Source organism: Typopeltis vanoorti, chromosome 7 (genome assembly GCF_054136105.1).
Source record: "Typopeltis vanoorti isolate ZY-2024b chromosome 7, IOZ_Tvanoo_1.0, whole genome shotgun sequence".
NCBI classification, from domain to species: Eukaryota; Metazoa; Arthropoda; class Arachnida; order Uropygi; family Thelyphonidae; genus Typopeltis; species Typopeltis vanoorti.
Genome location: NC_143555.1, coordinates 59,853,999 through 59,879,458, shown reverse-complemented (window position 1 = coordinate 59,879,458; position 25,460 = coordinate 59,853,999). Strand labels below are relative to the sequence as shown.

Sequence of the window (25,460 nt, the reverse complement as noted above, 5' to 3'; positions counted from 1 at the left end):
AGCTTTAAACGAATGTAACAAATAATGTTTGATTATTGAATAATCCCAGTTCTAAAAAGTATTTCTCAGTCTTTCTTTCTTTCTTTCTTTAATCCTGAGTACTGTCACGGGAATGAATTCTTTCACGAACCGATTCCGGTAATTTTACTTTCGTTGTTGTTACGCTGACTTAAGTCCGCAAACTCGTGCAACTTAACTTCTTACCAGTGACAGGTTCCAACAAGCTCTCTCTCACTCTTTACGGCGTCACTTCCCGTAGATTTGGAAGAACTGAAAGACGCAAACGTATTCTACGACCTTGCAAAAGCTTCATTCATTCATCGTACAGGAACTGTGCGCACATTGAGCTCACTGTTATTTCGAGCCTCCTATATCTGGCTGTTGTCTGATAATAGGCGTCTTTACAAGTACACTGTACCAATTTGTTGACGACAGTACGTGACCTACTCTCTGCAGGTCAAGGAGAATGTCCCATAAGTCTGGGCTTCCCTCCTGCAGAGGGGGGGGGGGGAATGATGGAACTAAGTTGTCGTGGAAATGGCATGGAATTGATGATTCCGAAATTTAACAGCTGATAAATTGCGAACATGATGGTCCTGACCTCTGGTGACAGAGACCGATTCCCGTGTCCCGATCTTAGTGTTGACAGACCAGGTATGACAGTTGCACAGTGCTTGCTTTTCTTCTCATTGCCGACGTTAGGGTGGCGTTTTAAACCCCTCCTTAACAGACTTAGCATTGTGAATGGTCGAAGTTGATTGCCGTAACTTGACCCTTTCGGCCACTTGTGGACGATTGGTCATCACTCATGTTTGACATGGTACCTCGCTCTAGTGGTGAGAAAGTTCAGCATGCCTGCTACTGCGGCTCCGAGATGGTGCTGCAGAACTGTGGTTGTCATAGTAACAGAGCATCTCGTAGTCTTGAATCTCAAGCCGCCACAACCACTGACTGATAGCCTCCTTGTTAGACACACGACTGTTAGAGGATGTTGGCAGGGGGCCATTGTGTTGTCGCTTCGCTCGTGCCGCTTCTGAAAGGGTGTCGTTCCGTCACTCTCTCTCTTCGTTGGTAAACTTTCCCAACCTCGCAGTGCGCAGTGGACTAGTCCGGATCTTTGCTCTCTGTGCCACTCCACGGATTCCCTCCCTTCTAGAGTACCCATGATGCTTCGCGGTAGCTTAGTGCTCCGCGTGGCGAATCGCTCCATCCAGTTGCGGTGAGTGCTCCAACGGCGGTCACTGAGGGGTTTGTACGGCAATAGTGATGAGTGGATGCTGCGGAGACTTCAAAACAAACCGTAGACTATATCTGGCGCTGTAACTTCTAGCGTTTCATAAAAGGTCAGGGAACATTTCGTATTTTTGATGTGTGAATAACTCGGAAAGAAGCCTTGTTTGGATATATGGGACCTCAGGAACAACGGTAAGAATGTTTGAGCCGGTGCTCGAGATCTTTTGTAATAGTTATACTTGCACGAGTCGTTTTAGATGTAGTCTCTAAGAAGGGCTGGATGTTAACACAATAATCTCTGTGATGTGTTCTGTTTATCGACTGCTAGATTCCCGTGTGTGGGTGTGTATGTGCTGGTAGACAAAATGGCCTGTCTATGTGCAGAGCTTCAATTTAAAACCTCTGAAGGCAATATTCTGCAAATTGTCTGTCTCTAAATGAGTGCGTGATTTTTTTTTTAAATTCTTTTTACACTTGCTTTTCAGTATTGTTTTTTTGAATTATGGCAGAAAATAGTTTATTAATGTATTTAGGACAATGCTGAGTAGAGCGGTGAAGACGTAATAAGGATGCCTTCGGAAATGGAATGTGGTGGAGCGTGTTATTAGTTACGGATAGCAAAATATCCTGTCCTAAGGCCACTTGGAATGAGCGGGAGGCGATGGTGCTTTTGTCAAGGTATTAAATGTGCTTATTTATTTGTTGTCTAACAGTGTATAATACATTGCGCTGCTACTCCGAAAGATACTCGTTGTGTTTAAAATGAAATTTCAAGGAGAAAACTTTTTTAAGTGCTTTAGGTAACTGGTATCCTGAGGCGAGTAGTCTGCGTATGGATTTTCAATGTGCAATTTGTTTATTATTAATTATAGCTTATTGTTTTCCCCTCCTCCCTTGGTGAAGGGCTTTAACGATGCTGATTAGGTATTGACTAAGTTATTATGTCGTTTTTTTTTTAAGTAATAATATTAACAATTGTTGCTGTTGCTATGTTTTCGTTTTTAATGTTAGCACTTGTCTCTACCAGCCTATTGTTTCAGCGTTTTCATTCTTAGTCATTGCACGCAGAATGACTTGAGTGATTGTTGCCGTGATACTGTTATTAAATAATGTAGCGGTAATTGGACATGATCACAGATGGGACGTACAGAAGTTTATTAAATAATTATATTATTAAAGAAATCGACATAGCTATGTTACTGTAACAATTATTTAGAGGAACAAAAAAAGTTCAATCATTTTATTACTTTCATGAAGGAGATGAAAAAAAAAAACTCTTCCCCTCTATATCTTTTAGTTTGTCTTAAAATCAGAGTTTCAAGTGTAATTTTTCTTTACATATTAATCTTCGTGTGTAAAAAAAAAAAAAAAAGAAATCTTTAATATAATCATTTATGCTGCCGCTGTTGTTTAGTAACGTTATTGCTACTTTATTACATTGTAATTAATCAGTGTCAATTTATATGTCGGTCAATATTCGTTGCAGATAGTTAAAATCATTAAATTTTTCGGCGAAATCTGTCATTACCAGTCATGAAATATCACCAGTGTTATTTTAATAAGTATCGGGAAACAGCTGATGTATTATGAATATCCGAGAATTTGGCCTAATGTTGATTGTTTGGAGGGCATGTATTTGAAACGCCAGGTTGCGCTTTCAGTTATTTTTAACTTCAGTACTGGAATCGAATTTTGATGGAATGTTGAATGCGTAAGATTATCAACTCCGCTTGCAGATCCTTGCGAGGTTATAATTTTTAGATTATTGCGAAAGTAGAACAGTCGTCAACTCAGTCGATGGGAACTTATTAAGTCGGCGTTGACATACTCGTAATCTTTATAACTGCTATTATGTTTGTGAATATAGTCGATCGCTAGGGTTATTGAAAGAGAAAACTAGCTCGTCCTATTAAAAAGGCCGACGACCTTTTGTTCTAGACTCTCTTCATTGGCTCTTGGGGGAACTCTCAAGCGAAAAAAATCGAACGAAATAGCTACCTTATGTAAATAAGTCTCGAGTCTCTCTTTCTTACTTCCCGCACCCCTCTAATTTTACTTTTTCTTCATTTCCGCTATGACATGCTTTAAAGAAAATGCCTCGGACTGGGACTAGAACTTCATCAGATATTTATTTCGCATTTCACTGCTCTCTAATCATTCTAAGTAGATGGTTTCTTTTCTTAACTGACGATATTCAAGAATGTATGTACATTACCAGTTCCTTTCAGAAATTGGAATAGTTAACTGGTATTGTAGATTGATCTTTTTTTTTTTTTTTTTTTTTTTTTTTTCCAAGTGTAATTTTCACATTTCTTTGTGTGAGCAGTTTTTTGTGAACATTTTGGTGCAGGTGGAAATATCTCATTTAGCTTTTCGATTTGTTTCAGCGTATGGTATGTATGCAGGTATGGATATTTGAAGAAATGCAATTGGATATCTAAGAATGCGAGAATGACTAGTTTCTAAATGTTATCATGCAATATTAATAAGGGTATCTCTCTCTCTCTCTCTCTCTGTTCTCTCTCGCACATATACGCATACACGCGCACACATTCCAATCTTCTCTGTTCGATTTTGGGTATCCATTTCCAAGTCGAAGTTTATCAATCATTCTCATTTTGAAATGTCACATCTGATTTAGGTTAATTTCTGTCATTCCTGCAGCTTTTTAGTTGACTGTTTAATATTAAATGTGCTGGTTCCATTTAGTAATGACAATACCTTTTTTTTTTTAAAAAACATTTCAGTCTTATAAAAAGTATCAGTATAGAAGATGCGGTTTATAGCATGTGTAGATGGTTAATTATCCGTGGAATCTGTATCGATCGTCTATGATTCGGCCATTTTCTCTTTCTTTCATTATTTTATGGGTTTTCTTTGCTCTTAAGCAGAGAAAGCGTCAGTATTTAAAATGCTTGCATCTTTTTACTCAAAAATGTCAGAGTAAAAAAAAAAATACGCCGGTAAGGATATTACGATGATTATGAAATGGGTAGGGACATGAATTGTACAAGAATGTAAGCGTAATAATAATGAATGAGAAAAGTATTTGTATGATTCAAAAAGAAATAATGAAAAGTAAAATATACGCATCTTAATGCAGTGTAGAAGAAAAGGGAAAGACTAAATAGACTGTAGCTCACTGTAAAGGTTTTTTTAAACGGGAAGAGTTTAGAAAAAAATGTGGAAAAACCAGAAAAATATGTCTAAAATGACAGGAATATTAAGACTTTAAGTGAATGAAAAGAGCAAAAATGATCTTTTAGACAGAAGAGACAGTCAGTGATAGATGAGATAACTGCGATGAAGTTAGTTTTGAGTTTAACAAAAATAAATAAATAAAAATAAATAAGCATCATTAATCTTTTTGAAGAGTACGATAGTTCAACCTCACTTTTGTCATCGTCAAAATTTTCCTGTGAATTTGAATTTGCATGTTCCATTGATTATAGGAACATAAATGAAACATTTGAATGAAAAGTCGGAAACTATCAGATAATGTATTCAATACAACGCATGATTTATTTGTTATGATTACCAGTATAGAAGTATTAGTAAATTAAAAAAGAGAGTGTTTCTCAATTAATTGAAGAAATAAAAAAACAAAATCAGCCAAATCCATCGTCAGTGACAGTACCTCAGTGACTAATTTCAAGAATAGTTTAAAATTCAACTCCTGTTTTTCTTACCGAAAATTTATTTATTACCTTAGAATTTATTTACTACAATAAATATCGCTGTTCTTTCGTAAATTGCTAATAGCTTGCTTCATCACATTCTTTTGCTTTTTGCCCTGAATAATACTGAACATGTCAGAAGTTAGCACTTGTAGCAACACATTATTTTCGGCGCCTATTCTCAGCATTCATAGCACATGGGGATGTTATCCGCTTCGGAGCGTTCTAATGTTCATGATTGAATGGGAATAGCTTAGAATCAATGAACCATTCTCCACCAGAATGCGTGTTTAGAATATGTATATAATAAAAACATAATGTGGCTATAATATGGGAATAAAAAAAAGAGAAAGAAACTTGCAAAATGTCACTGAGATATCATTGACGGATATGGTTACAATTACAGAAGCGTTTTCGTAGCTTCTATAATATGGACAGTAGAAAGTGAAACTTCCGGAAATACCTAACTTTATACGTAATGTTAAGAAAATAAGCGGCAATTGAAGGAAGAAATACAGTGAAAAAAAAAAGCACCTATTGGAAGTATAAGAATATAAACACATACAAACTAGAAAGAACATTTTCATGACATTTAGAAGCTGAATCATTTTTCAGTAGAAAGTTAATCAGTGGTTGGAGTAGCTTCTGTTATAATGTATCTAGAACGTCTGATGGTGGGGATCTGTCGATTGTGGAGGGCTATGGAAAAGGATAACTTTTGTTCCAGAATCAATAATTAATATCTTACTTTAAACCGAAGCATTTCACCTTCTAAAACTATGTCGTAATGCAACAGTCAATAAATACTGCGTCACAGAATGCAACAGACTGATTCATTTTATCAGTCTAGCATTGAGATGGAATGAGTTGATCTTGAAGTAATGATATTAAAATGGATATTGTGCCGTCACCGAACTGCCACATATTTTCACTGTTATAGTCCAGGCATTCATGGATTTACAGTTCATTGGACTCTCGCCACATACTAGTGCTTTCCAGTCGTAGAAAATATGGGAAAGACTCCTCAAACCAAATATTCCGTCTGTAGATCCATAAATGGACTTTGACAGCTAGAAGCCTAATTATGATATTCCACCCTACAAAGGGCGAGATATCATAATCTGATTGCTCTGCAGAAGTAATTATACCTAATCAAAGTCACCGAGATATCCTTCTACAATCATTCTAGATCTTCATTCTGCACTCGTGGTACAGCCCACTTATATATACAAACAGAGGACTGTTGGGAGCGATCTACTTCTTGCCGACGCCAGTCATCTTCTTGCGTAGGCTACATACGTTGTATATACGTAAATGGATCGGATTCCCAGCTGTTTCCATTTTTCTCTCCACTACCTACATTAAGTAATGAAATCAAGTTGGGTAGCACAAATGAAAGTGTGATGCATTGCGTCAGGACACTTGAACAAATTAATGGTTCAGAAAAAGAACTAATAATATTTCTATTATAAATTCTACATATGGTATGGGATCCAATGACGTATGCATTATATATATATATATATATATATATATATATATATATATATCACTTCCTTCAGTCTAAAACTGCACTGATAAGCACCAGCTTCTCATAACTTCCTTTTGCAGTTTAAAAATGTATTTTATTTTCTATATTTCACGATGCATTGAGACGCTGTTTCCTCTATCTCTGTTATTAGATGATCATTAATGGTGCATGTATTCAAATTGCACACATCCATCACTTGAAGTGCTACCAATTCGTCATTATTCGTGTAACAAGGTACTATTGCACCCTTAAAGTAACTAGTCTCATGCCTAATGAGGCTTATTAGTCAATGAACCTGTTAATTAGTGATTCGATAGTTCGTTAGTCTGTCCCTTTCACACGAATAAGCATACCTATCGAACTTAAAGTATTGCTTATCTCTCTCTCCTCTTTGTGTGTGTAATGCGCAAATTACACTTCAGTTATATCAATTTTGTGTATAAAAGGTTATCGTGGCCAACAAAATATTTACAGCTTTGTTTGAAATATCGTGTTAGGCCAAGAAATGCTAATTCCTGCTCTGCGTGCAATATACTGTACCGTAATTCTCCTGGCCAAATGTTTATAATAATCGAATGCGTCTTTCCGATTCTCGGTTAAGTGGCAAATGGCCTCTTAGGCTGGGCGGGGTGTCCGCTGCAGTGGGTTCGAGGTCAGAAGACTGAAATAGATCGTGCTTGGGTGGGGTGGTCCGTTTACATCATTTCTGGTGTAGAGGTTCGTTAGAGGACAGGAAGCTGCAATTAGCCGTGATAATATACTTTGTAGTGCGACTAGGAGTACGGCTCACCGGTAAGGTGAAGCAATTGGATCCCATACTATATGCAGAATTTATAATAGAAATATTATTAGTCTGTTTTTTTTCCTTCCTATAAATAAAAGGTGGGAAAAAATAATGCACCATAGCATATTAGAGGTAAGGTTTTATCACATTTCCAAATGAAATATTTAAAAAAAAATGGCTCCATTTACTATAAAATCACGATCATATATTGAATTTTTTTTTTAAATTTAAATATCATGAAAGATATTGGAAATTATATTTTTTCTCATTCAAATAGCTTGAATGTTTTTTATTACGTTTATTGCTCGCTTAAGGAAATAGTTTACTTGAAATGTTTTAAATGTAAATATGTCTCACTATTTTATTGCAGCTCTTATAATATGTGCGAACTGTTGCAGTACATTATTTTGCACATGAAAATCAGATCTTGGGCGGCCACAAACAAGGTCAGAGGTTGCTCGTAAGTTTATCACGGCACTTGCCCGGACTACTTGAAGATCGAATGTTAAGATTATAAGAGCACTTGACATAAATACGTTACAGCCAGATTCTTTATATACATATTTTGCTATTTACATAAGAATGCAGTGTTTCAAAATTTAATTTTTTTTATACTTTACATTTATTTTATTTTAAAATCAAGGAATTTGTTAATGCAAACGATCACTTTTCTTTCTTTTTTGAAAATATACACATTTTCCCAACAGTCTGTATTTAACTTTTTCATCAACTTATTCTTATTCGTTGTTTATGATTTTACTGGAGAAGGAACAGCAGAATAGTGAACACGTGACAGTGAAAGAAAGTTCGCAAAAAAGATAGACACATAGGAAGAAATTCAGATGAAGTAATAGTCACTGTGAACCTTACCACAATAAATTTAGTTTTCATTACTGATAAAACTGAACTTGTGAACTAACAAAATATGTAGATCGCTTACCTAGAACTTGGTATTTAATTATTATGCTTTTTTATTTTATTTTATTTTTGTTGCTGCAGATTATATTTTTACTTTAATGACGTTGTTATTTCCTTAAAAAACAAACCGTGATCCCTGTATATAAGAATAGACCTAAGGTATTCTGATTGTTCGAGGAAATGTCTTCGTATGTTTAAAATGGTGTTGATATATTTTAGTGATTCGTATATAATGTAGTTGCATGGATTATGCGACATGCATGCTTTGGATAGAAATGATCTGGATTAAAAAAAAAAATTCTCAGGATTAAAAAAAAAACGGCCGTTTTAAAGATTTCTCCCCTAGAGAAGTGACAGAATTTCATGCAATTTTGTACACATGTTCATAGCACTTCTAGATATAAATAGTATATTATTGGTTGAAATTGATGCATTTTTTCGATCCCACCGAGATTATTTTTGATAGCACATTTTAGTGCCATGAATGGGATATGATTCGTTTGTTTTTTTAACTCTTTGTAATGTAATTCTTGTAATTCGAAACTCGTGAGTTATTTATTTGATTTTTGGATTTATAAAAAATAAAAATCAGAAGAGAGCTGTTATTTTATAGTGTTAGAGTATTTAGTGGCTTCTGATTCGAAGTTTTTTTTTTTCCCCATCTTTGAAATCGAGTAGTTTAAATTTCATTCTAATTAGAAATATTGCTTACGTTATTACGGGGATAATTGTTGTGGTTTAAAATTAATAATTTTAATATTACTGTATTTTGCAATTTTATAAATCCAACTTGCTTTAATATTCTGTTTATCACGCTTTTCAGTAGACATATTTTCTGTACCAGGTTAGCGATCTGTGAATATGACTACATCTAATTTTATTTAGTAATTATCTTGTCCAGAGATTTTTCAAACATGATTATTCCAAGAACCCCAACTTGTATTAAAATATTTTGTGGTTCTTAGGCTGTCGGATTTATTTACATTTAATAAAGAAAAAAAACTCCTATGTTCATGGGATTTTTTATTATTCATTCGTTTTTTTTTGTGTGTGTTTAGAATCGATTAATTTATTGATGTTAATGCTGGTTCATTTTTTAGGAATTTTATTTGTATTGATTTCCAGAATTTGCTGGCTGCAGCTTTGACACGTTTTCGAAAGTGCCAGAGTTGAAGGGGAGGGATGCCAGAGGAATAGTTGTCATGGAGATGGAAACATTGGAAAATTCTTTTGAAATTGCCGAATTTACTTGTGGACTCCGCATGCTTGAGAAAGAATGGTGTTGAGTAGGTTCTGTTCCATTATTGTCTTTCGCATAATGCAGGTTTATTAAATTTTCTTACATCTGGTATTAGCAATTCACGCTAACAAAGCATTCGCATTCATTTTGGTTAGATTTTATTTAATATGCAATTCTGTCTCAAACGGCGAGGGATGATCGAATTTGCTAAAAAAAATACAAGGTTCTCTGTTATGAAGGAAAAGCTTGTAATTTATTTTCATTAGGTAATCTAATAATATAGATAAACATAAAAACATCTGCTGCTCTTCAATTCTGTTAATCTAAAAAATGGAAATATTTATGTAAGATGCACATCATTATTATTAAAAAAGTACCTTACCTTCATGAAATCCCAAGTCTCATCCTAGAAGTCTTTTGTCTAATGAATGCCATACTTCTCTTTAAAATCATTCACTGTCTGTTCACTTCTACGGGCAACATTCTACTCACTGAGACAAATATGCTCCTCACTTCGTTGCTACATACACTTGTGCTCCTCTACTACCAGGACGGATGCATCGTTCTTTCCCTTCCCAAAATATATATTTAAAAAAATCTTCCATATGTCTTCCAAGAACACCCATTCGCCAACTTACAGTAATCTTGTTATATTCCATGCTTTCTGTCAATTTGACAAATAATACAACTATCAGCTATATTATGCAATCCAAATCCATGAAAGGTTGTAAGTGTCTGGTACATTACTATTTAGTACCTTTGGGTTGGCTGAAGTTTAGATATTCCGGAAACCTTTCCCAAGACATCAAACATGAAACGCGTTCATCCTTTCAGGCCTCCATTAAGTGAGGAAATTTTCAAAACACCCAATCCCATGGAGGTTTCGAATCCAGAATCTGTTGGTCGGAGAGCGGAGGGCTGGTCATTTAACCAATCAGTTCTTTAATTTGTCCTCATTCAACATTCCATGATCCCGATGTGCATTAGTATCCACTTCTGTACCTTCTTCACTGTTTCTATCGTGACCTAGGCAACCAGACCTGTTTATAGCAGCCTAAATACAATTTGGATCAACGTATTTTACAGATGAACAATAACTTTATCCCTACTCATCAATGGCTTTCTATACAATAAGTTATTCTGTTCTTGTTTCTTTACAAAATATTATTTTGAACTTCAACTTTCTTCCTACTGTCCCACCTTGTCTTGCTTTTTTATTCTTGCTCTGCAGCTTCAAATATAATACCCACCCGTCAATCTCAGAGATTCATTTTACAAAAACCTAACACACGACCACACTTAACTGGCATTAATCTTCTTTCCACAGCATCAATATATTCAAGTTTTCTTGAAGAGGACTATTTCAGTCATTACTTACTATTTCGAACACGAAATGATATTAAACAACTGCATATTCTCCTTTCAGTCATGTCCACATATACAAAAATTGTCCATAGCAAACATTCAGTAAGAGTGTGTACTACGGATTATAAATGTATCTTTAATCTAAAGAATATTTTATTTATTCCGGAAGTAGCAAAATATTTATATTAATAATTCTTGACGTGATAAAATATCTCATTTTATTGCTTTCTGCCATAGCATAGCTTTTTATTTGTTTTATTTTTTGTTTTATATATTTGTTTTATTTTATTTTTTTATATCCATTCCATCCACAAAAGTTTTGAAATCTTTAACATGTTGAGCACCGTGTGTGGGTTAAGTAATTCGGAATCCTGTTCAACAAATGGGGAGCTTTTTTTTTTTTTTCAAGCCGCTTTTTACCCGAAGAATCAGGATGGTTCCACACAAGGAGACGAAAATCTATACCTTAAAGACATTCAGAAGCGCTACATGGGGATTTGTATCAACAACATGTTGATTAAAAAGTTAATGCATTTTCCATGTGGTCAGCCACCGCATTGCAGTACTGTGTTTTATAGATATTAGTCATCATTTAGTACACTTTTTGTTATCGCATATGTCGTAAAGCATGATATCAAGTTGCTCTGTTTTTCTTAATATAAAACTATTTATACTGTTTGAAACATTTGCATATTCGTTACCTGCTTTTTCTGGAATATCTTTCGTGAATTGTAATTCCATATGCCTGTTGGAATCTTCTTTTGTTTACCTCACTGATGTATAAAATGTCTTTTTTTTTGGGGGGGGGGGGTAGTAGCCGTGGTGAAGCGCAGGATAAAGTGCACCACAAATCAAGAAAAACACGCGGAGTAGTGCGCAGGATGAGAAACGTAAGCTCCAGTATCCCATGAAAAATTTAAGATGGCTCCAGATGCTTAAGTAGCACGCAGTGTGGGAACGTGACTGTGCTCTTCTGTGGGATTCTTTAAGTATCACTGCGGAGTATATATTAACTTATCGCCTCTTTGCTTGGTTTCTGAACTGCATAATGTCATCCGAATACTCAAATCGAAGGTCGGTTGACTTAGTTATTGCTATTTCTGTTGATTTGTTAATGTCTTGAACTTAAGCATTTACAATGAAAAATTTGCATATACGCGTATGTATATATATAATATTACGTAACACCTCTAGAGAGTCTACAGATTCATCGAGAGGGAGGGTATCTACTCTACAACTCTCCGTCTCCACCAACCGCAACTAGCTTCATCATCTACACCAGTGTTTCTCAAACTTCAGATATCCCCGTTCCCCTTCTTAAATTTTCATTATTTCCAAGTACCCCCTTATCAAAATAATAAATAAATGAAGTATATTTCATTGTAAATGTCTATTTTATTTGAATTTATGTTTATGTAAACGAAAAATATGATTTGTTTTTTATACAACAAAATTTGGAAAATAGGTTCATCTTCATTTCCCGTCCATGAAAATCCACATTTCAAGTAATTCATATCATACTTACGAAGATTTTTCATTTTCTTCCTAGTTAGTTTTCTAGAGATGTCAGACGACACACCCTTATCAATTTCATTTGATCCAGATACAATATCAACGTTTTCGTTTTGCTTACAGCTACTTGTATTTGCTATATTGCTCTCTTTTGTGCGTTCTATAAATCCCGTCTTTAACCAATGATCCATACTTAAGAATTTGAAAGTTAGAAAAATTACCGTATTTACTCGAATATAACTCGCACTTTTTTCCCAAAATTAAAGCTAAAATATCGTGGTGCGAGATAATATATGCGTGGATTTTCGGAAACTAAAGTTTTCTGGAAAAAAAATGAAAATGGTGTGACTTACCAAGAAGCTGCTATTTGTGTGCATCGTCAAAGTCATCTATCCAGATAGCTTCATCTTCTTTTATTACCAATAATTTACAAGACTTGAGATACGTAATGAACAATTCTTCACAAATGACGAATGAGAAGTAAAATCAGAGCGCGAAACTGACAGCAATGGTAGGCCAGTAGAGATAGAGCAGCTATGTAGAGGTGCATATGATTGGGGTATTAACAAAAGATCGTGCAACCCAAATACAAAGGCAAGCCAACAATTGAGTTGAAATGCTAATTCTCTTCAACAGAATAACATAATATCTGAAACACATTGATTGTATATTTCTTAGTTTAAATACATTCACGACGGGGTGGTGTCAAACAAAACAATATGTCGCACCGGCAACATATAGTTTTGCTTGAATCTATACAGCAGTTTCTGTTGGGGGAGATATGATTCATTAGTTAGTGCCGTTTTTATCCCCAGTTGTCTCTAATTGCACTATTTGTTGAGAAATATATTACACAGGCTACAGATGTCTCTGTACCTTATTCAGTGATACAATAAAACTACTTGTTTTTCTTTCGTCTTCAGTATAGTGATGATGTTGGGAGGGTATGTTTTACCACAGGCAGCGAGTTACTATCACCAGGACGTGAACGTAACTTGGCGAGAGTAACTCGCAATTTGAGTAGGAGAATTCATACATAATATATAATTTATTGAGAAATATATACGTTTAAAATAAAATAATTCTTGTTTTCTTAATAATGATTCCGTGCGTTAATGATGTATAGCCGAAAATTGCCACGTATCCCCTGAAGACCTTTCTCGTACTCCCAGAGGGACGCGTACCACACTTTGCGCAACACTGATCTACACGAACAGCGGACACGCTAACCACTCGGCCATATATATATTACGGTTAAAGCGATAAATCCAGTTGTTATTAATAATTACCGGTTAAAGTGGATAATTAGAATTAATCACTTTAACCGGTTAAAGTGAATAATTCCTAGAGGTCTGGTAAATGTAATAAAAACATGTTTATAGGTTTTATATATAGGGTTTCATTCTCAAATGAAATTATAACAGGTTAGGTTAGGTTAGATTATAATGAAAAAAGTAAGGAAAGTGTATTTTTTGTACTCAATGAAATCAGGCATCATTATAACCTAATTCAACTAACGTAACCTAAACTAACCTGGATGTCGCATGTCAAACCAGAGTGTAGTCGTAGTTTGTCGTGGATAGATTAATGGGGATGAAAGATAAACTTTGTTGTGGGCCGAGCTTAATGATTAGGGGAAGATAAATGGGGATAACAAATAAAAGTTGTTGTGAGCAGATGAATGGGGATTATAGATAAATCAGAGAGGGACTGATCAGTGTTTTTCTCCATTGATGAGGAAAGAGGTACAAGAAGGATATTTATCTAACATCCCCATTCATCTGCGCACAATAATTTTTATTTATTATCCCCATTTATCTTCCCCCAATCATTAAGCTCGGCCCACAACAACGTTTATCTTTCATCCCCATTAATCTGCCCACGACAAACTACAACTACACTCTGGTTCGACATGCCACATCCAGGTTAGTTTAGTTTAGGTTAGTTTATAATGATTTATGATTTCATTGAGTGCAGAAGAAGTACTTTCCTTACTTTTTTCATTATAAACTAACCTAACCTGTTATAATTTCTATTGAGAATGAATACCTATATATAAAACCTATAAACATGTTTTTATTACATTTACCAGACTCCTCTAGGAATTATTAATAATAACCGGATTTATCACTTTAACCGTAACATATATATATACTAGGAAGCCCCCCCCCCCCCGTGTTCCGGACTAGTAGGCCGGTTCTCCTTGAATTCCGATGACTCAATTTTGAACACTCGACACTCAGGGTCCCCCCCCCCCCCCCGAGTTTCAGAACGTTTCAAATAACTTGACAAAAACGTTACAGCCTACATCTGTTTCAAGCCAACGTCACATCCGTTTCCAATTTCAGCTTATTTTATAGTATAGAGTAGATATATTGTGCCTGTGTCATTGTAGCTTTATATTACTTTCATTAGACTGTAACGTACGTATGGAATTGTTGTTGACTGTAACGTACGTATGAAATCAACTTTGCACAGTTGATTTCATAACAGTCATAACCAGCTCAGTTTTAGGATATCACAAAAGAGCCAATTTCTTACTACTTGTGATTTAAACCGTAACATCGAAAATCCAAACAGCGATAACAAATTTAATATAAAACTCGAAATACCAAATTTTATCAAAGTAATCCGTTCAACTGGACTAGCTGATGAGCATTCAGAGAGAGAGAGAGAGAGAGAGATTGGATTTTTCGCGATAAATATCATTAAATAGAAATAATTTCTAAATGAGTTGACAGAGTGCGTTTTGCATACACTTACCATACGATTTTTCACTTTTATCGCACTTTTCTACCAGTCATTTGAAACCAATATTATAAACGATTACTGGAATTGAGTGTTTTCGCGGGTTAGCATTTCTGAGTAAATGTATACCACTTAATTATATTTGTCTAGGTTGCCAAATAATTAGCGTATCCGCTTTCCAATCTATGGGTTCGAATCTCACCTTGAATGGTGAATTTCATCACCCTGTGTGTCTACTATTCTGCTTTTTGGAAGCCTGATGTGGTTTGTATTATTTGGATTACTGCCAAAGTAACTAAGGCTGTGAGACCAGTGCATTATGTCTGTTAATTCATTGTTCTTCTGGCAGGTTTATCTGTTTGGAGGGATGAAAAAACCTTGCCATCATTGTATCAGACAAGCTAACTCTTATTCGGCTGAAAATGTTTATAAAGGTGCTTTGTATTTTGGAGGAGGGGGGGGGATATTCGAATCCTTTTTCTGAACAAAGGGACCTTCTTATTACCGGGTGAACTTGACATCACCTTTCGTGAACTTCACAGTGAAATTCACTGTGAAGTTCACAAAACTAACTGTGAAATTCACAGTTATTTTTGATAATACAAAAAAGTGTAATTTTTCTCTTCGTTGGAAAAATAGAGTAAACGTCATCCTTTCAGTCTTCTTCTTTATGCTAGTCACGGATTCGTCAATGTTGAATATATATCATACCAAGGAAGGTTTGAAAAGACTTAGAATGAGCATCTAGGTTCAAATTGACATTCATTTATTTGGCAGGCAATTTATCACGGAATCACCTACGTCCCTTTTGAAGCACCTTTATAAGTAACACCTCATGTATCACTGAGGTACCATATGGCCAAAATCAATGGTCTAATATCCCGATGGTGATTATATATTATTGATGGTGAAATTCCTCTCAATAATTGCGTTATCACAACCGAGCCAACATTGCTAATGGGATTTGATCCTGTAATTAGCAGCTACGGAGACACACAGTAAATAGATGCAGCTGCATCAACAGAATGTCTGTAGATCGATCCTGTTTATTGCTTGTCTCTTATGAAGCTTCCTAGAGAGTCACTCCAGAATGTTAATTTTCTTTTGTCCTTGGAAATTTGCGAAGAATATGACAAGAGGTCTAGAAAAAGCACTTAATTATAGTTTAGCTCTCTTCTTATTAATGCGTTAACGACGGGGGCAAAACGGATACCTTTGTCAGGTTCGTTTGTGAAAAAAAAATGAAACGAAGAAAATGCGCATTATATTACCATTACCTGAAGAAAAAGGAGGTAGTGAGAAGTTTCCTTTGTGATTTAAGCTAATTTACAGGGCTGCAAAGAAGTGTGAAACGCTTTAAAAATACACAAGAAGAGGACTTAAAAAAGTATCTTACATTATCGATGAAGACGGAGTCAAGAGATTATTTTTAAAATATCACTGGAGATTATATTTCCATCTTTGTATCGGACGAATTAGAAAACTGGCGGATGGATTTTGGTTATTTTGAATTAATAATGCTTTCTATATTTATAGAGCCTTGTTTCATTATTTTTTAAATTCTTGCAGTTTGATCCCACACTACCGAGAGTCGAGTTACTTTTTCCCCCCATAAACCAAGACATTAGCAGAAATCATTGTTCAACAACAGCAACTCATCTTTACACACACGAGCACGCACAGATTATATAATTCCGCATTAGTGCGGTGCATGAGCAACATCTCTTGCCGATTTTACACATGAAACTTTTGCATAAGCATCTTGCGATGCTTACGAAATAATTAAATTTCTTAGTTTGTCAAGACAAGAACGAACAAAGATTTATGCTATCAGCCAAGGATATAAACAAGACATTTAATGTCACTATTTGAATTAATTTTCCTTCTTTCACTTGTTATATGCCAATCTGTAAAATCGTGTGTATGATATATACTGCGTTCGAGATTATTCTACATTCAACATATGTGATGCGTATTGTTTCCAAATCATCTGCGTAGAAATCAACAAATTACCTCACCACGTTCGTGACTGGTCTTGGCAATTTTGCATATTATCCCAGAAAGAAGCCATTAGAGACGTCATTCTTTGTGCGTGTCTTCAAGAGATATGGTAGTCTATTTGCTTCGGGTAATCAGTAGCCAAAGTTCTCAAGGAATTGAACGAAGGAGAGTAAATGGTAATAGTTGCGTATTTATCAATTGATTTCTTTTACTTCCCTGGTCACTCGGAACATAGCTTTTGATTGCTTTTGGATAGCGAATACATGCTGTGTTGAAAGCAACGTCGTTTCCAGTGCGCGTGCGCAAGTTATTGAAGGTTTGCTAATACTGTGCTTCGCTGAATGTACCAACAAATGCTGAACGAAGCGCCTGTAAAGTGTATTTTGAAGTGCTTCGGTATCCACAAGAGGTCCTATTTATAGTAATGGTACTTAGAAAGGGTTCGACATGAAGATAGGGTTTAGAAATTGGAAAGCGAGAACAGGGAAGGAACAGCTTACTGAACTGCTTGCATTTTTGCTTTCCTAATCACTGGGAATATTGTGTTTATTTATAACTCGTGTCGTTGTGTGTGTGTGTGCGTTCTATGTTGCTGTAGATCATTCGTCTCGAAAACGGATAAATCTAATGTCCTGTCATTATGCACAGTATTTCTGCATTATACCTCCAGCAACAACAATAGTAATATTGATGCTGATAGGATTGCTGGTAATTAGCATTTTTATTTCGTAATAAAGCGCTATTTTTTTTTTTTTTCAAAATAGGTGGAAGGACATATCAGATAATTTTTCACTTTTTTATATTTTATATTCATGCGAAATTTTATAGACACCGCACGAACTTTTTAAATTCACATCTAGTGTATATTTATAGGCATATGTTACTTATTATGCAGAAATATATCTATGTAGATTGTATATAGCATCTGATAGAAATAATTTTATGAGAAACAAAATAATTTGTTAGAATTTGAAAGAAATATACTTATTCTATCCTTGGATATAGTCCAAGATTTCGTTTGTGGCCCAATGGTTTTCTCCACTCATTGGCTTGGAAAGAGACAGGTGCATATCTCATCTGTGATAGAAAGTACTTGTTTGGACATTTTACAGACATGGTTAGGTTAGTTGATCTGAGCCAGAATATAAAGTTTTTCTTCCATCTCGTAAATAGTTATATCGGCTCTATGAACACGGGCATTCCCGGTCAAAATACACATATGCCGATGACACCTCAGACGTCCAGTGCAAAATAGTCTTCTAGACGGCAGTTGATTAACGGGGAAAAAAAAAAAAAAAAGAAAAAAGAAACACGTCATTCGGTATTCCAATGTAAACTTTGAGAATAACAAATAATAGACAACTTCCTCACTTTGTTAGAATTTCAGTCTGCATTTAATTTCGCAACATAGCTCCTGTTGTTTTTTATGGAAGTTGTATATAGTAATAAGTACTGAAAATTATATTGAAGAAGCACGCTATACAACTGTATTTCTCTCTCTCTCTCCATCACGGATTTTCTTTTTTTTTCTTTCAGTTTTCATATTTGTAGCATTGTTTACTATGGACTGTACAAAAGATTACATGGTTGCTTCTTGAAAAGAGTTGCCGAACGTGCTGAAGTAACCAGATCTATGAATTAATTACGACAGCAACATAGATTTTGGCGATGAAAGCATTTCTCTCAAAAGTATGAGCAGTCATACTTATGAGCTTTTTAAATATTTTGGTGATGCCCAATTCTTCGGTGTTCTTTCTGCTGAGCAGTTGAAATCGATATCCAAAAACGCATATTTTGGTCTACAGTTATGGTTAGCATTAAATCTTCAGTAAACTATGCCGATTGCCTAGATCTGGTTGTGTAGTGCACTACCAGTACAGGTGGTTAGCAAGGAAATTGTGAAGTGCCCTTGAGAAAATATATTGATGATATTGCCCTTGTAGAAAAAGCGAGGGAGTTCCAGAAGGGTTCTTTGAGTTCGCCTCACTCTACTATAACCAGTTCTGTCAGGTTACTTAAAACCCAGATAGCCAGTGGCGTACTGGAAAGTCTGATCTTCCCTAAAATCTGATCTTTCCTATATGTGGTCTAAAAGATCTGGGATTGAATCCAGTCAGTGACACGAAGATCAATTTAAGTTTTTTATTCTTCTTTTTTTTCACCCGAAAGGGAATTAGCCGGTCTCATACGAAGGTGTTCGTTTCTTCTTCCGAGAAAGTAATGATTTTTTTTTTTTTTTTTTGATCCTACAAAGCAGGCAAATCAGCCAAAACAACACACGCAATTTACAACGTAAATCCCGGCATTGGTTGCTTTGACCGCAATAACAAAATACAGCCGTGCAATAAATATATCATATTTATTTTTAAAGTCATTTTTCAAGGGTTGGTATTTCCCCCATGAAATTCAACTTAGAATTCTTTGCGAACAAGAATATTATCACACACGAACATGTGTAAAAAATTATAAAATTTACTCCTTCGTTTAAGGATCAAGTTATGTTTGAGGCGCTCTTAATAGCGGATGTGTTCCCCATCTTGCAGGATCTATCAATAGTTGATTGTTTGAAGAAAGCAGCACTGTAGCAAAGAACGCCATATTATTTTTTATTATTATTTCGCAACTACCTCCTGGAGTCGATCATCAAGGGGATTCTTTCATAATTTATGACCTCTTCAGGAGGTTTGGAACAGAGAAGCTAGTTTTCCTGACAGCAGTCGTGGAGTTCATTCTTATATTGCAGGGTGGGATCAAAAATTATTGAGCTAGCTGCTAGAAGACGCTATTGCAGTCAGTACAAAACTCCTTAGCCAGGTGTAGGTCGAATAAAATATATTGGAGTATTCGCTGTTTATTTCGAAGTTGTTGCTTACGTTATTGAGAGGTAATACGTTATATACTTCGACTGTGCCCTTTGCGATTTTCTCTCGATCAAAGAGTGACAGCTCGCAAAAAACGTTGTATAATGCATAAAATCTTTCAAACTGAGGGAATAAAATAATCGAGAAGTTAAAACTTGCTTTCTGAAAGGAAGCAAGAGAAACATTTAAATTGGCTTTTCAAATTCAGAAATAGTATGCTCACCCCCCCCCCCCCTCCTCCTTTCATGGACTGTGGATTACAAATTCCTTCGGATGTTTCAAGGCGCCTATTGTACTGCGAAAACGATAAGTGGCTCACTTGGAGATAGTTTATTATTATTATAACATTGCTCCCAATTACTTGGTCTGTGCAGAAATTTTTTACCGGAAATGGCGTGGCTGTTTTTTGATGCCATCATCACATTAAAAAAAAAATAATGAATTCAGACACAGCACTTTTGCATTTTGAACTCTGGCCACCCAAAGACTGATCTTTTAATATCAGATTGCAAGGAAACTTATTAAAGCATGAAATAGCAAGTCAGTAATAGCAGATTGATAAAACCAAATACACTTTGAAATATTTTTTGATCATGTCTCGTATCATGATCAAAAAATGTCATGGGTCTTTGAATTGGGTTCAAGAATCTTGAATTGGGATCAAGAATCTTAAATACTCAGTTTATAAATACTAATTATTAGTACTGCAGTTATTTAAAGAGAATTAAATGAGTTAATATCTGATGTAATTAAAAGAAAAGACACACACACACACACACACACACACACACACACACACACTCGTATTTAAGCCCGTTTCCCAAAGCCGATACTCTTGACTTCGCCATTTAGCCACTGGAAATTAATTTAATGATTTCTTCTTTTAAACGTATTAAAGAGGTAAATTTGGGACTACATCATTCATATATATACAGGGTTCGACTAGCCTAATCCTTAAAGTTGTGTGTGCTCTTTTTTTTACTTTAGGGAAAAGCAAAAAAAAAAAACTACTTTCCACACTTCATGTTTAGTACACCCTTCCTTTCCATTCTTCTACGGATGCTAGCAAACATTTCTATCATGAATTCAGCAAATATGCTGCATTTTTGCGACAGATATCACCGCCTTCAGATAAGAATTCATGGTTTGGCATTTCCGCAGACGGGAAGTACTCCTCTTTATATTGACTTTCATTCGACCTAGTAAGTGTAATCTTGGGAGATACCTGCGTAGGATCTGACGTCTTACAAGATATTTGTCACTATTTCTGTGAACTAGTGATAAAATCCGATCTGTAGTCAGTCATTGTGTGTGTGTATCTTTTCTGTCTCTTTATTGGGTATGTGTATACTGTCTCCTGCTTTTATTTTTGTTCTTTGAATTTATTTTTGGTTCATTTAATTATTTGCTTTTATGTGTTTATACTTTTCTTGCTTGAAATTTTAACTTGCTGTAAACGTTAAATATCTGTACTACTTTTTCTTATACTGTATTGTATTTATTTATACCGTTTGCTTGTTTGTGCGAGAATTAGTTTAAATCGAAATAAAAGGGTCATTACGCCAAAAATACTTTTTTTTATAGATATAATCAGTATTTTATCCTTGTAACTAGGTTAATTTGAACGACCTTGAAGATTATAATTATTCATGTTTTCATATTTTTCCAGCGTATATAGATGAGATGCCTTTTAGATGTATAGCTGCCTACAAAATCTTTAATACGACCAGCCACTATCAATTGTTAATATCGGTACATTTGACAACTAATTATTAAACCACATTATTATTCCATTATAATGTTATAAACAAACAATTAGCTTGAAGTATTAATGGTACGCTTTTGCTAAGTGACAAACGGTCAAATGTAAACTAAGCATACAATTCTCAGCTTCATATTGTTCATGTTTTCAGTTGACAACAAAAGTATTCATTCTATATATGAACACAATTAACAATTAAAATATTGTTCGTGCATAAGATGTTCGCTTATACGTTATCAGTAAACAGTTAATGGCTCCATTAATGTACATGTACAGCGACACTGTCAACGTTACGCCTGACTAACTTCATCCTACACGTACATCCACAATATCAATCGAATTATACACTAGCTTCATTACTGCAAACAGATTGCCCTATCGATCTATCTATCAAGCCAGCTTCATTACTGCAAATCTATTCTATACAGGAATTCCGTGAGGCGTGCAGCGTGTCGTTCCGATATCCCCCCCCCCTCTCTCTCTCTCCTATTGCTGACACTTATTTCATGATTGGGGAAAATATATTTTTTTTTATAATCACGCTTGCTATTGGAAAATTATTTTCGATTTTGAAATAAATTATTTCATAATGAGAGCACAATAAAAAATAAATATTGGCCTTTGCGTAAAAAGAAAAGAAATGTTTAAAATAATAATTGTAGTGTAACTAATCAGGGCATCCGTCATTCCCTGTAAGTTCATTTTCTTTTCTATTACTTTTTCTTCCATGATGGAGAGATAAAGTACCACTTCACTTTATTTTTACATCCATTTGTTAACTGAGTTAAATGCTTTCACTAATTCATTTTTATTAAATGTGTTATTCCAGTATACGAATTACTACATAAGCAATACGCAAAAAAAAAGAAAAAAAAAGTTAAGTACGCAAAAAATAGAGACTTCAGAGACCCCTCCCCTCAAACCCGGTTGGAAATTCATATTTCGACTCAGACAGTAAGAATTATTAGAATGACAGTAATTTGAATGACGTTAAGTTTAAAGAACTTATCATTTGGTATGCGTTAGTTATAACTCTATCTTGATATTCTTGATGCTGTGCACTTTTTGGCGGTGTGTGATAAAGTGAAATTGCTGGCATTATTCCAATAAAAATATTGTGTGTTAATGAGTAGGTTTAATCTAAATGAAGTAGTCCGAATGAACAATGTGATTTTGTTATGATATTATTTTGAATATCGGGAATAATGCATAAATAATAATCACACAAGTTATTTTATTACAGAGAGATAGTAGTCAGAGTTTTTTTTCCCTTCATTGAGGGTTAAGATTAACCTACATTGCTTTTTTGGCGAATTTTAACAATGAAAAAAAAATCCTGCTTAAACGAGATTAACAATTGGTGACGTAGGGAATGCATGAGTAGTCATCAGCTTGTCTATTTACCTCTCACTGATGACTAGAGAGCCGCTAGTGTTGGTGACAAACAATTTACGTCTTAACAGTACCGTCTTTATTTTGCCTAATGTTTATTTCTTCAGATTCCAATTAACATTGTATTTGCCTTTTAGTGGGTTAATGGTTAAATGTATGTTTGTATCCCATTACGATTGGTTTGTCTTCCCTTGTTGGATGGGTTTACTTCGTACGTTATTAATTAGTACAATAGTTTGACCTCGTTCATTTCATTGTGTGAGATCAGAAAAGTTCCATCCAGGGTAATGGAAGAAAGAGAGAGACGGGACTTATTTAGTTCAGAATTGGATATCCGGTTAGGTCAGGAAGTAATTTCACATCTCTGCAATAGAAAAACGAAACCTAACACGCCAAAAAGTTTTCCAACCGGTTTAATATCCTCTCTTAACAGATTTGAAGAATTTCAGCTTCTTACTTCTATACAAGGTGGTAGTTTCTTTCACGTGTGAGGGACTGAGGTAGGAGACCTTTCCATCGGTCAGTGCTCCCGTTTACATCTCGGTAACGTTTACAGGTGAAGGCGGTGGACAAGCACGGCGCAAGAGAGCTGCGTGACGATAAGTCTCCATTCCCGTGCTCTAGGTTGACATGCATTGTCTAAAATGTGTGCTCTCTTCATCCAACTCGCCCCAGAAAACCAGCTTTTCGAGACGTATGGCCCTTCCTCTTTGCCATGGCAACCGAAAGACCAAAACAAGGGGGAGAAAGACGTAATAAAAAAAAAAGGTAGAGAAACAGCCTCTCTCTCTCGCGCGCGCGCATTCACAAACACACAAATTATATTTTGAGTCTGTAAAGGTTTTCATATGGAATTCATTCCTATCTAGTCTGTTTTTTCGGGGGCATTGCGAATGAAACGCCTCATCTCGTCACGTTCTAGTGCAGTCAATCGATGCACCTTCACTCCCTGGAGCTGACGATTTTCTTGAGCTTTGTGCAGTCGGTTAACGGAACCGGATTACGGATTGGTGAGGCTGGTCTCTACCGAAGGTCTTGATGACATTGACGGCCTCTTGCCCCGCCGTGTTCCTGTAAGAAAGCTCTTTATGTTTTGCAGACATTCTTGTAACGGTTTTCTCGCAGCGTGAAGCAGAACACATAATAACATTATACTGCTGGGGCAGAGATGAGGAAATGTCGGATCGATAAGTAGGTGTTCTCTATCCAACCGTGGGGATGGTGTGTGTGTGTGTGTATATATATATATATATATATATATATATATATATATATATAATCATTCTGCGAATAGTCGAATACGTTACAAGTTTTTGGAATAACAAATTTAAGCGAATGAGTTTGATATACTCAATGTAATATATATATATTATATATATATATATATATATATATATATATATATATATATTTTTTTTTTTTTTTTTAATTACATGGCACTAGGTCTTGAAGTTTAGACGTTCGATGGTCACTAATCGCTATTAAATATAGACTGCTAATCAATAGAAATGATGAAAATCACTTGAATTCAATAATCAATTCATGGTTGTCTTCGTAGTTGGCATATTTATGTAAATACATGTATACGAATTGCATTACGAAACGTAGTTACTCTAAAGCTGAAAGTTGCGCCATTTTTTATTTCATGGAGTATTTTAAAATTTTCTTCTTTTTTATTTTCCTTGAAACTCTTAGGAATCACTTACAATTTATCAAACAGAGCACTTTATTTGATGACGAAAATGATGGATGCTAATTGCTTCCAAAAAATTTTGGAATTCTAATATACATAGTGCATTTGCTTCTCGTGTCATTAAGTGGGTTAAACTGACGCTTTATTTTTTTTAAAAATGAATTTTCTCTAATTTTCTACAGAATGATAGATATACTGTTACGTTTATCTATTATTAATTAACAAGGCTATCGAGAAGTAGTGGGCCTAAAAATCGAAGTCTCGTGATAAAATAATTAAAGCCCGGCAGAATTTATCCTGTCAAATCTTCATTATTTTATTAGCATAACATCTTTTTTGCTGTACCATGTATAAACAAGAGGCAAGGAAATAAGATGATAGTTGCTCACTCTTTTTTTAAGTTCATCTGTGGCTCTTTTCATGCTTTTTTTGCAACTACTATGGGGATGAGGATTATCTGTCCCTGGAAGTACAAGTACTGGCAGTAATCGAAAAAAACCATAGAATGGAAACCTCGTATTAAAATTGCAAAATTTTAATACGAGGTTTCTATTATTTTCTATTTCCTAAAGTCGGTGGCTGGCTACTTCTTTGTGAAACGGCAGACCAACTACAAGTGACGTAACTTGAGTCGTGTGAAGTTCAGCCGACGACTACAATTCCTGTTTTAGTACTGTAGTGTGGTCACTAATCGTGCACCTTGTATCTTTTAGTTTGGAAGTATGCCAAATGATTTTATGCAG

At 35.1% G+C, this 25,460-nt stretch overlaps 1 long non-coding RNA gene across 1 annotated transcript in view; it reads left to right on the top strand.

Moving 5' to 3' along the window:
- Positions 1-1,288: 1,288 nt before the first annotated feature.
- LOC150104709 (uncharacterized) overlaps positions 1,289-25,460 on the top strand; it is a 184,633-nt gene continuing 160,461 nt past the window's right edge. The window contains exon 1 of the long non-coding RNA XR_016548517.1: positions 1,289-1,425. This is a non-coding gene — a long non-coding RNA (uncharacterized LOC150104709). The remainder of the gene's footprint in view (positions 1,426-25,460) is intronic.